We start from the raw sequence: 13,349 nt of genomic DNA on the forward strand, positions 1-13,349 counted from the left end.
TATGTGCCTATGATGGTTGTTTAGTTGGTAGGTTTTAACTTACTAAGATGTTGATCTATGATCTAGGAGGGATACTAGTCATTGTAATTAATGAAATTTCTATTAAGGCATCTTTCTTGTTATTCCTTGACGTTATGGTTGGTGCTTTGGTTTGGCTCTATTGCTAACATGGATAAGAACAAAATATTAGTAGATTAAATCTTTGCTTATTAATCTTGCATGCTGGTGCTCTTTCTTCCCTGAATATTGTGGTACATATTTTTTTCTCAAAGAGAGGCAGGTTCAGTGGGAACCTTGATCTCATTGTTTTCTTCTTTTTGGTCCCTTACCAGCGAAGTTTGATGGTTTCCCTGAAATATAGCTGGATGACTATTTTTTGTAATTACATTAGTTTGCATATGAAAATAGTTGGGCAATACTCACAAGCATTACCATGTGATGCATATTTTTTGTTTGGAAGCATGATGTTGATATGGTCTATCTTTGTTTCCTGAATGATTTTGACTATTATACACTATATAAAAGTTGAACAAATTTACTACCCCATAGTGATTTGAGCACTGTAGATAGGTGAATTATCCATTCCTTCCTTCAATTATTGTGTGACGCGTAGGTTTTTTCTAGATTGTTTCCTTATCTCTTCCCTAACTTTTCATTTGTAACTTTTTTTTCCGCTGTTTATTTTCTTGGGCGGTTCCCGGTTGCCGGTTACCATGGAACGGCCAAGAGAACGAAGGAATCCTCCCACCGCTTTGACTAAGTATATATTTTTTTCACGCGTCCTCTCTAGAAAAATTTGGTGCCACTTTGTCTCCCTGCGCCTTCTTGATTTCCACGTCGACTCTTCTTCAGACTTCAGGCCCCTCTCTTTCTTCCTCCGCGGCTAGGTTTTCTTCGAGAAAAGGATTAATTTGCAGATATTGGGACCCAAAATTTGGGCGAGTTCGTCGTCTCAGGAGGTCGTTTATTGGGGATTCATGCCCCCCTTGAATTCTGCCTAAATTTCGTCAATTTTGCTTCAGTTCGTGCGTGGTTGGGCAAGTGCCTCTGTTCTTGATCCGCTCCATGGGTATCCATCATGGATGCACACGAATCCCGGAGACGCAAAGTAGGAGACGTGCCTACCCTCCTCCGGTGAAGGTGATGTTGCCCCAGCCCGCTTCCGGCATCAAGCTCACCTGGTTGTGCTCAACCACAACGCCATGGAAGAACACCTCCGGGCCCAATGTTTTCTTTGTCGGTCGTGGTGTCGCGGCTTCCTCATGTAGAGGTAGAGGGGGTGGCTGACATTGGCTGTGCCGGCAGCAAATTGGAGAAAAAGGTTGGTCTTAATTTCTCATCTCCTTTCCATATCCTTTTGGAACTGAATCCATTTTCTTCCTTTTTCTACAATTGAATCAGTGTGGACGGTAGCGCAGTGCGTCACTGTCTGTTCTTCCTCATCCTGGCTGCGCGGTTGCGTCCGCCAGGTTTCATCTTCGTCCAGTGGGCTCGCGCTCTTGGGCGTGTCGAGGTAGTTCCTTGGATACAGCGGGAGGTTCAGGACTTCCATCTCGCGGGACAACGCTGGACGGCCGGCGCGCTGTAAGTGTGGAGAACACCTTTGAGAGGTGACCGCCAATGTCAGCAGGGCTGTTGAACAATCTCGAGAGGCAGAGAGAATCACGGTGCTCCAGTATTTTCGGTTTCTCATTGTCTTCCTCTTTTTTCAATTGAATATGTGATTGTTCGATGAATTAGAGTTGTTTGGTCCAGCAATGATTACATGATGGATGGTGCAAATCAATGATTGACTGTCTGTTCAACTGATACAGCGTCAAGTTTTTTCTTCAGTGGAGTAGATGCAAGTTTGCTATCTGTGGGAAGACACCAGTGTGAGCCTTGATATATTCGTTGGGATACAGCAGCAGGTTGTCGTCGACTAAGGCTGTAAGGTCTGCTGTTGGGCGTCGAGATCGGCAGTCGGACTACAGCGTTAGGTAGTCGTCGACTACGTCCTGAAGGATGATGTGCTGCCTCCTCTAGAATACCACTTCAGAAGGTCAGCTGAAACCTGTGTGCACTTGCCAACCTTCTTACTGAAACTTTTCAATACCAAGTTATATGTTTTCCTCGAATTATCATCATCAGATATTGTAGTCTGTGAGTGTGTTCTTACTGTGAGCAAATGTCATACCATGGTTGTAGCTGCACCTGGTGGTATTATTTGGATTAATTTGTATTGTAGGATGGTTGGGAACAATGAGGAGATATGGAGGATCAAACTTAGACCTAAAGCCAGGAGGTCCATATAGAGGGGAAAACGGATAAAAGCTGCAGGGGCAAAGTTGGTTTAATGCTTCGATGTATACTGTACTGCGTAGTTCCTTGGAAATTAATACGCTGCACCCGCACTATTTGTAGCAAATAGTTTGCATTGTCATAAGGTTGTTTCGAACAGCTGTTTGGGCATAGAGGCTGTTTCGGTAAAGCTTAGAAGTTCAAATCATTGTATTGCTTAACATGAATAAAAGAACTAAGTGCATATAGATCAAGGAATGGATTATGTGTCATTTTCACTAATCTCATAACAGTCTAGGATATGTTGTTTAGAACTATGATTAACTATAACTCCACAGTAATATATTTGTTGGTTTTTAGTTCACTTGAACTGAATGACAACGGACATACCTAGCTTCAGAATGATTATTTGGAGTAACTTTGATCTGTTCTTAGTATGTTCTGGCATACTTTTTCTTTTGTTAGCTTATGCTTCACAGTTATGCATCATAATCGAATTTTTTTCTCAGCTATTGGATTTTATAAATGATGCCATGTCAACCTCTGTGCATGCCTATTATTTCCTGCTGCTGTATTATTGTGTTCATCTTATAAGACAAGGTAAGCTTCTGCCTGCATGTCTCAACTTGGCATTCATTTTGCTGTTTTATTTTGGCTATGGAGGTGAGGAATTATAAGATACATTTGTAAGATTGGTTTGTTGAGTTACTATATATATGCTTGTGTGTGTGCTACTGTTTTAATTTTGTAATGCTCTGTTTCATGGAGCAATGGCTGCTGCGTAGGTTGGTTATCATTTCAGATACATGTTCTTTTTCCTGTTTAGAGGTTAGTTTTGTTAGGCTGTCATTTTGCTTCATGTAGAATATTCAATGCTGAGTTGGCTGTGGTTGACATGAACCGAGTTCAAGACTTTGTTGGTCTATGCAGATGAACGGAAATCTGAAGAAGTGAAGATTGACAGGGCCAGAAAAAAATTATTTATACTTTCTGATGTACAAGGTTCCCTTCAATGCCTATTTGTGCATACATTTTTCCTCTTGAAAAATTGAACTGATCCTTAAAGCAATGCCTACAGTATGATATATGCATTTGCTTTAATGTTTTGCAGGAAATAAACACTGATCTTGGCATATTCAGAAAGTTAGCTTCCCTATTTGCATCTTGCATCTAATGAACTATTCGTATCATAGCAGTTGCGCATACCGAACATTTCGTGTTTCAGTATCTGAACTAATCGGAACTACTTCTCTAGCAGTAGCATCATGAAGCAGCACACAAACCCCAGCAGACCCAGAAAAAATCTGCAGTACTCTCTCCGCCTGAAGAAATGCCAAATGCACCAGAAGATAGCAAAGCTTGAGGAGCTGCGCCGGCCAGAGATATCATGGAGACAGTAGCCTTGGATGTAGAAGTAAATGAAGATTACTGGGTTATTTATTACTTGGATTTTCTAGGAATAAAATTTGCCCAGCATATACATAAACACATCTACTAAACAACAATTTTTTTTTTCTGAAGGATGTCAGCTCCACGATTGGAAAAAAGAAGAGGAAGGCCAAGGCATCAGCCGGCCAGAGATATCATGGAGACAGCAGCCTCGGATGTAGAAATAAGTAAAGATTACTGGGTTATTTATGACTTGGATTTTCTTGGACCAAAACTTTCTCACCATACAATTTCTACATAAACACATCTACAACAATGATTATCTCTTCTGAAGGACTCCACGACTGAAAATAAGAAGAGAAAGGCCAAGTCATCAGCTGCTACACCAACCAAGAAGCAGATCAACGAGTAACTCTTCCCACACAAATAAAGTTGTTAGCACTCCGAGGTAAACACTACAGTTAACCACAAGTTGAACACATCAATCATCATTTTTGCAAAACATGCTAGATTTATCTTTTTTTATTTTTGCTCACAGCACACCGGAGATCTATCTACAAGAACAGATCAATTCAGCTTGAGAACCCAAAGCAAAAAAGTAGTACTGCGAACTTGCCTACCGTCCTAGCCAGCAAGTGCTCTCGACGTACTGCAAGTTAAATAGTTGCTAATTAACTATGTATAATTCTCTCAGATGCACTCTTCTCCTGTAATAGTCTGCTTGCTAGAGTTGACCACTCTGAATGTTATGTATATTATTGACCTAATTACTGTTCCAAGCTTTCAGCTAGCATGAGCCTTCAGCATGTCCCAACACGGAGCATCTGCTGCGTATTAAAGCTACACTACCCTCTGCTCATGAGTCACCCTGCTTATCAGAGGTAAACATTGTAGTGCCGACAAGAAAAACAATCTGCTCTACTACACGTATCAAGCATTACTCTGTAGACTCCAAAATAGATAACACTAACCATTTATGCCAACATATAAGCATCACGGGCGCGGCGTGCCGCCGCGCCAATGCTCCCTAGTTGCTTCCTGAAGTTGAAGAGAATTTGTTGTTTCTAAATATGGTTATGTGTAGGGAGGTCATCAAGCTCGTCTTAATTTTTTTAACCACAGTTCCAAGCAAGGAGCTGTTGGAGCTGGACGGGAGTAGTAGTAATATGCTGGTCCAAGGCGGGGAAGGTACTAATATTCATGTCACTGTCACTTTGACTAGAATATTCATGTAACACATATTGTTGTTCCTTCCGATGGCAATGCCATTTTGATCTTAGCTAGCTTGTGATATATGCCTCAGCATGGGTGTGCAATTATTCTATAATTTGACAAGAGAGCCTTGGATCTCTCCATGTACCGTAGTATGATGTACCATAGAGAAGGATTTTATTTTGTTTCTTTTGCACAGTTTGCTTGTTGCAAATTGTATAATGAGGATTGAGGAACCTAGCTTGGTTTCGCTAAGCTGTGCACAATTTGTTTTTTAGGTCAGATGAGAGAGTTAGAAACAAAAAGAATGCGAGGGAGACGGAGAAAAGATGAATGCGAGACTTGGAGGAGCGTCCGGGTGGTGCCGCGTGTCCTGGCGGTGTGCTACCTTGCAGCCTCCACGGAGCGAGGCTGCAGCAAGCACCGTCCGTGTGGCGTGTGCCCCGAAGATGCAGTGCCCTCTTCTTCGTCTGCTTGGGCGCTGCATGACCTTGCTATCCTGGTTCCGGGGACGGGAGGCGGCTGTTGGGTTTATGTAGTAATAATACAAATAGTGTTTGCAGATTGTAAGTATTAATTCTTGTAGTATTCACAAGTCATGACTGTCTACCTAATTAATTGTAGTTTTTTGTTTGCTGGCTGGCAAATCTCTATACTTATTAAACTTGTCACAGTGTATTTGCTATATATGTGAACGAAATGGCCAAATAATTATCATTGGTCATGTCAAAATTTTCAGCACTTTTTTTTTTGTTAAAGAAATCTTCCTGTTTTATGCATCGGTCAGCTTGAGCACTGAAATAAGAAACGTGGCTGAAAATGGCTAGCTCAAACTTTGCTGTTTTGCATTTGTATTCACTATTCACCTGGCATTTGCCAACTCAAAGCAACAATCAGCAAGATCACTGATCATATTCTAGCTACGCATGCCAGGCATACGTGAGCTGATTTCTGAGTATACCCAATTTATCGGTTGTTTTTCTCATTTTCTTTTTTATAGTTGTGACAGTACAAATTTCCTGGATACTAGTTATCATCAGGAGATCTGATCAAATGCACTTACTAAAAATCTATTCAATTTGGCTCCATTTTTATTTGGGAGATCTAAATCCCTGGACGATCTGGAACCTATCAACCGTAGCTTAATCTGGCTCCATTTTACACTAAAGGCAACTAAAGATACCACGGAAACGTTGAATCGGTCAGCCAAATGCAGTTTTCTACGCATGGGCTTCCGCTAACATCGGCACTGATTGGCTTCCGCTTATATCGGAGCTGATGTGAGACTCCGTTTGATAGCTCCGTAGAATACGTGTTGTGATTACTAGAGAAACAGTTAGTAGGAAACAATCAATCCGTGATTACTAGCAAAGAATCAATCGCAACCACTAGCCAGGCCCCGTTGTTTAGACTCACATACCTCCACGTCACCGATCTGGATAGTGCACGATGCATCCAATCTCGGCGGTTGATTGTATCCATGCGTCAATGCGCCTAACAACAGCCCAGAGAGAGAGAGAGAGAGAGAGAGGGGCGAAAATTTACCTCCAACCTCATCTTCCCGCCATAGCACTCCCTTGTCCCTCGAAATTTTGAACTCCAACCTTGGCCTCACCAGTCTATATATACTAGAAGGGGTGTATCTAACGCGTGCGTCGCGTGTGGTTGGCCAAACCCCATCCGCTCCTCCGCCTCTCCGCCTCCCGCCGTCGATGATTGTGTCGCCTGGCACTTGGAGAAGAATGAGGTATGCTCCGCCAGGAGTGCGTACCACCTGGGCTGAAGCACCGAAACAGAGCCTGTGACAGATCTAGTTCAGAATATGATGGAGCTCGTTCTGCACAACTCAACAAAAGAGTCTAAACACGGTCGTTATGCTGACGGTGTGGAGTATCTGACGGGAGAGGAATGGGAGGGTCTTAGAAAATAAGTATAATCCTTTACAACATATCTTAGTTCAAATCAAGTCAGATGCGAGGTGTTGGGCGATCGCGAGCAAGAGTCGTTTTCCCTACCAGCAAACTAGACACTAGTTATATAGCGACATTTGAAGATGAGTAGCACCCTGCAGAAGAAGAAGAAGCACACAAGTTCAAATAGAGAGAGTTGGGGAAGGCGTCCTTCCTTGGGGGCAGCAAGTAATGGATTATCCTCAGGCGAGCGTCCAGGGGTTTCTGATCATAAGCATAAGGTAAATTTATTTCTTCAGTTTACATGTCTTTTAGTTACTCACGTAATTGCTATGAACCAAGGATTAAAGTGGCACATCACATGTTACAACTTAACAAGGTCTTACTAGTATTTTTTTTTTCTGTACAATCCCGTTAAGCATCCCTTCTTTTCAGCTTATGGCAGCAGGAAGACAAGATCTGTTTAGAAGGTAAAGCTTATGATAGGGTCAAATAGGATGGAGTCAATTGCATTTTTTTATGTTTGCTTACTGCTGAAACAAATAGCTGGATTCAAATTAGTAAGTTTATATTTCGAAGAGAACAAATAGCTGAAATGATCATTTCCTCCCAAACTGCAGAGCTTGACACTGAGAGCTCTGGAACACCACCATGACGGGTACGATGAAAATAAAGGAATTTTTAGAATCTAGGTACTGCTGAACCTGATTAGAACAGTTACAGTTCCGAAGTCGATTATACTTACAGTGTTTTTTAAGTTACATGATGTCCGTGCAGTAAGTTACAGGCTTGTCTGAAACTTACGGCATTCCGTTCATTGTAAACTTGTCATTTTTCCCTACGCTACATATTTTTGATTTCAGTGCGAAATTTGGCATGTACATACGTACGTGTGTCCTTTTCATTGAACCACTATCAAGGCACTTGTGAGCCACCATAATTTTTCCCCTTATGTTGTGTTGTTCAATGAAAGAAAAAAACGTTATGTGGTACAAAAGAGCTCTTCAAATGAGTTAATTCCCTGAGAACCAAGCGCTGGCTTGGTGGGTAGAGCTGATGGTGGTGAACTTGCCCACCCGCATTTGAATCCAGGGGTGTTACCCTCGTGAAAAAATTGTGGATAGTTCTCATCGCCTACCTAAATAGTAATTTACAGTGAAGGGTGGGATCGGTCCCCCTTTAGCCACGTTTTTTAATGAGTTAGTTCCCTTGAGTTGTTTCCAAAGGCAGACACGCCTACTCAGGAAAATGACTAGCTCTCTAATGTTGGCCTTTTCTCATGCTCACTTTCTACCGTTCCCACAGATGAAGCAAACTAAATGTCCACTAAATGTAGCTACGTGACGCCGCCTTTTTAACAGCATTAGCTGTAAACATACTTTGTATTCTTGAATTCCTTGCCTTTTACTCAGCTGCTAGATCTTGTACCTTAAAGTGGATGATCTGCACTGTTATTCTGCAAGTTTTCTATTTTTTTCTTCTCCTTAGCTAATATATGTCCATTTTTCACATGGTACTAGAGGAGATGGATTGGGACAAGAATGGGATGGTTACCTTCAAGGAATTTCTGTTTGCATTCACTCGCTGGGTAGGAATTGGTGAAAACGAGGATGAGGATGAATGAATGATGTGGAAGTGATAGCTGAAGAGTAGCTGATGTTATTGGGTTCTATGGCTGTTTATCCTCTTGTTAATATAGTGACTCATCATGGTCCAAATAGAATTGATTTGACTTGTGTGAACACCTGTATGTACAGTGTATGTGGCAGTTTCACCTCAAATGCACAAGTATGAAGTAAACAAAAGAAACCGCCTGCATTAACTTGTTCTTTTGTATTCATTGTTGTTCTGTACTGTGTACCAGCTCCTACAAAATGTGTTATTTGAATCTGTGGAGATATATATTCCCTCTGATCCATATTACTTGCCACTAAAATAGATGTATCTATAATTAAAATGTGTCTAGATACATCTATATTAGTGTTAAGTAATATGAATCCGAGGAAGTACTAGATTCCTAGAGTACATACATTGATTCTTTGGGCCACTTCAGCACAAAATAGCTAAAGCAAGTACCTGCCTGTTTGGATATGGCAGGGAGCTAAATCCAGTCTCTCAGAACTCAGATTGACGTGACATTGTACCAGATTGTTTTCGACATTGCAGACTTAAATATGGTAGCACCATTTAGTAATCAGATTTCGTCTGATGATCCTTTTCCTATTCTCACAACAGATCATTAATTGAACAAACGAAAAGTGAGCCTAAGATTTATAAAAATGGCTTATAATCTGAAGGTAAGTCCGAATCGGCACGACTAAAGTTCCATCAGGGCCATGCTAATGTTTTTCTGTATCTACATGTTTTCATAAATGTTTCCTAAGAGACGACTGCAGTCAACACACCACATGAATTAAAGTATTTCCTGGCTACCTATATATAAGTAAGATAAAAGTAAATTGCGACTGATTGACCCTCATACGCTATCACTCCACCAACAGCTGTGACTTTTGAGCACTTCATCTATGAGATTAATTATTACCAGTTCATTTCCATCTCGATCGCAGTTAATTATCTTCACGGACGAAGAGGATCCATGTGTGAGTCGCTCCTTAATGCGACGCCTGCAGGCTTTATCCGCCTCGTATCTTGTCGGGGACTCGAGGTCGATGGCATCGCATGCCTCGCAAGTTTTACTACCACACAACATGATTCCACACAACCCCACAGCTCGTTCCATGACAAATCTTATATAGTTTGTCGCCTTGTCTTCCTCCTCGAACCCTATCATCACCAGCAACCTTAAGTTCAGGTGCTTCAGATCCTTGGATGGTTCCCACACCACGTTGACCTTCTCGGCACTGAACTCGGTCGTTTTGACGCAGGAATGACGGGCCCGGCTTAACTTCACGCATGGACACCCACCGAAGAGAAAAGAATGTAGCAAAAGTTGAGTCAAGTATATCTTTGCCAAAAAAAGAATCGCATCATCGATCAACACTAGTATTAAAGTTTGAGATTCCCTGTAGAGTGTTTGGAGGAATTTGCATGAACAAAACCCCATATACACCAAGGCAAATGCATATGCTTCAGGGATTCCTATCAAGTTACAGCTGTATATATTACAGGTAAGTGTTAAGCTGTTCGCTTCGACCATGATACTTTGTAATAATGCGGGTGATGTGTACTACACTATTACTCGAAGCAGATCGCACGGATTTGCTCTTTTTCAAATAAAAGTAAAAATATAAGGTAACAGATTTACAGGAAGGTGAGCTAGCAGACTTACTATAAACATTTGCAGGGCAGGTGCAGCTTCAAGGATAAACAGAGTCCAGTTCAGATCACACTCAGGAAAGATATGCCAAAGCCACAAATCCTTGAGATTGCGGAATATAGGAGTGAGCAGTTTCGGATGTTCAGGCTTAATCCAAATCTGCAGGAAGAAGACAAACGCATAGATTAAATCGGTAGAGAAGAACATAACATACTGTATGTAGGGTGCAGTAGAAATTAAAGAGACTACCATTTGGCAGCTAAAATTAAGATGCAGCTGCGACAGGCTGGTGACATCCGTTGTGAGGCACTCGCTGAGCGCGAAGGGCGCCTGCCCCACCCCTGCATGAGAACAGAGGATCACGGAGCGAAGTTGAGGTACATAGCCGAGGCGCAGCGGGGCGTTCTCGGAGTTCCAAGACTCGCACATGAGATGCGTCAGCTTTGGCAGAGAAACAAGCTCGATCCGCATGCAACTACAGCGGACGAAGTCGAGGCTCTGAATTGCAGAGTTGGGCACGTCGATCTCGAGCGCAGAGTGCCAACCGAATCTGCAGGATGTTAAGGACAGGTGCTGGAGCTTATCGCAAGCGCCCATGAGGCTGGGCAGGTCGGCGTCCCCGAGGTCGAGGCTCGTGAGCGATAGGTCCGTGAGCCACCGGAAGGCGATGGGGCAGGCATGAGAGAACGACATGAATTGCTGGCCAAGCTCAGTGCGCCCGACGGCTGTCAGGTCAGAGTCAGATGTAGGCGGTATTACCTCGAACTCGAGGCATTCGGTGTGGCCACGGCTCACGGTGTCCTCGACGGCGCGGCCGATGGAGCTCAGGTTAGGGGCCGACAGGTGGAAGCGGAGGCGGAGGGTCTTGACGGAACGCCTGCTGTTGCAGTCGCACTTGCACTCCGCCGGAGGACACGACGTTGGCAGCAACCTGCACACCGCACCCGTGAAGGCGCCCATGGTCTCGAGCGGCGCTCTGCCCTTGAACTGGAAGTCGTCGAGTCGAGGTCCACGCGCGAGAGCTGGTGCGGGAGGTGCCGCCACCGCGTGGAGACCGCGCCGGCGCGGACCGCCTCATGCAGGCTGAGGCGTCCAAGGATTCCGAGGAGGAGATCGTCCGGTAATGCGCTGATTCGATCTCTATCTTGCCCGACTTTGGACGGCCGTGACTCCATGATTGGAACCCCGGGTTGATCTGATCTGGATTGCTATTATGGTTTGGTACAGTTATTATTAACAGAAAAAATAGGCTGATTAACATGGATTTAATTTCTTAGCCACGATGGATGTGGTTTATAACTAAATTACGAAACTTTGAAGAATCCTTCTCCGCCACGTACGGCTGATGGGTGCTTTGGTTCCGTGCAGGAGGCGGAGGCATACCAGGTACCGTACTTCAATTGCATGCCCGCGTGTAGAAGTCAGTAGCTGCTGATGGGTGTCCAAAATCTGCTTTGCTGATGCCCGCGTGTGACACGTACGCAAGCGATCGACCCATCCACCACCTTCCCTCCGTCGATCCTTTTTTTTTTCTCCCTCCGTACGACGTTCGAGAGGATGCGCTCGCTGTGGCAGGCGGGCGAGCGACGAAGCGCGTCCTTCTTTCCCTCGTCGCTTTTAATTCCTTTTTTTTTGCGAGCCTCGTCGCTTTTAATTCGCTCCTAAACGGCCTGGCCGTACATGTTAATTCACCCACCGTACGCAAATACTACAGTACCTGCGCTCGCCTTTTTTCCCTCATGGAATTGGAACCACACTTGGCTTGCAAATACGCACATAGTGTTTCCCCCCTCCTCCTAGGCTTAACTATTTCCCCCTCCCCTCCTCCTCTAGAAAAGCAGCAGCAGCGGCAGCAGCTTCTACCATATCTCACACTCCCACTTCCCTGGAGAGGTAGTAGATTGCAAAGCTCAACATCAGGATAATGCAGCAAGCAAAACCATCTTAATTTGGCCAACAAAAGTATTGACAGCAAAAAAAAAAACTACTACTACACTCAAGAAATCGTATCGAAACAGAAACACTGCTGTTTCTTTGATATGGTATGCATCATTACTCATTGCTCTACACAACAAACCACTGATCACTAGCACTAGGCCTTGCTGATGATCCACATTATTTGACCATCTCATGTTGTTTGCCGCTTTAATGGAAATATTGAAATTCAATCAAGATGCAACACCCATGAGCTCACCATCCAGTGTTTCTTCTATGCGAATTGCAACAGAGTGCCAGATAAAAAAAAAACAGTTCCAAATACTAATCACGACTATCCAAATTGGCTACTTTTTATGCTTGTGCGACTAGATTAACAAATTCAAGAACTGACTACAGGGGAATGAAGAAATCAGGACCAGCTGATGCATCGGCCATAAAAAGGTATGTATATTCCCGAGTCAGCTATATACTTGTAACAGTAGCTCAACATATATTCATTTGGTGCAGTGCAACTCACAACAAGAAGAAATTAACCAAGCAAATGTTTCTAGGTAAGGACTTCAAAAGTAAATAATACTACTCCGACTACACCAGCAGAAGGCGTACTCGCTACAAGCTTTCTCCCCTTCAAGCAATCTAAACTGGAGAGCGATGTTGATGGAAATGATGACACACAGGACAAAGATCAAGAGTTTGAAGTGGATTTTGATTGATCTGAGCAATCTGCACATGTTTCCTTATTTGTTTTGTTGAACTTATTTATATTCTTGTGGACTTGTGGTTGTGTGGCCTTGGGGCCTTGTGGTTGTGTGGCAGTTCTGAACCTATTCTATCTATTATGTAACTTATGCTGGACCTGGGTGGTGTGGAGTGTGGACTCAATTTGTTTGCTCTGTTCAAGTGTTCATGTAACTTGCTGATCTGCTGGAGCGTTTAGCCAGTTTGAAGGCACAAATCTGATTGGTTTTCATTTGATTGTAGCCTTTTGGCTCATGGAGAAGTGGAGTCCCTGGTCACTGGACGCAATTGTCACAGTATCAGGTTTGTCTTCACTCCCTATGCCATCAATATATATTCCAGTATACCAAAAAATTTAGTAGTTCCTTGTCGACAACACATCGACAAGTCTAGCACTTGTCTAGACTTGTCACGACTTGTCTGCTTATCGGTACCCCAGCGACAAGTTGCGACACGTCGACACGTAATCGTTGATCTAAAGAAATTCAGCTATGGCACCCAGAAAATTTTCAAAGTTCAGATCAGCAACTACCCTGAACTGGTGAATCAAAGAATCTGCTTGGAAGAAGAAAGTCTACCTGTTATATTGCAGTTTCAGTCATCAA

At 43.3% G+C, this 13,349-nt stretch overlaps 1 long non-coding RNA gene and 1 pseudogene across 12 annotated transcripts; one reads left to right on the forward strand and one right to left on the reverse strand.

Annotated features, from left to right (window-relative positions):
• Window positions 1–811: 811 nt before the first annotated feature.
• On the forward strand, window positions 812–5,263 carry LOC124695966. Of its 12 annotated transcripts, XR_007000621.1 has the most exons (9): window positions 812–1,321; window positions 1,402–3,108; window positions 3,211–3,282; window positions 3,392–3,712; window positions 3,802–3,896; window positions 4,004–4,117; window positions 4,208–4,550; window positions 4,792–4,857; window positions 5,160–5,263. It is a non-coding gene; the product is annotated as an uncharacterized LOC124695966 (long non-coding RNA). The 12 variants fall into 12 exon arrangements; XR_007000609.1 differs by having other exon boundaries at window positions 1,402–3,712; window positions 4,208–4,348; window positions 4,457–4,550; XR_007000622.1 differs by having other exon boundaries at window positions 1,402–3,423; window positions 3,539–3,712.
• Window positions 5,264–9,136: 3,873 nt separating this feature from the next.
• On the reverse strand, window positions 9,137–11,315 carry LOC124695944 (annotated as a pseudogene).
• Window positions 11,316–13,349: the final 2,034 nt, after the last annotated feature.

This window comes from Lolium rigidum, chromosome 1 (assembly GCF_022539505.1).
Source record: "Lolium rigidum isolate FL_2022 chromosome 1, APGP_CSIRO_Lrig_0.1, whole genome shotgun sequence".
NCBI classification, from domain to species: domain Eukaryota; kingdom Viridiplantae; phylum Streptophyta; class Magnoliopsida; order Poales; family Poaceae; genus Lolium; species Lolium rigidum.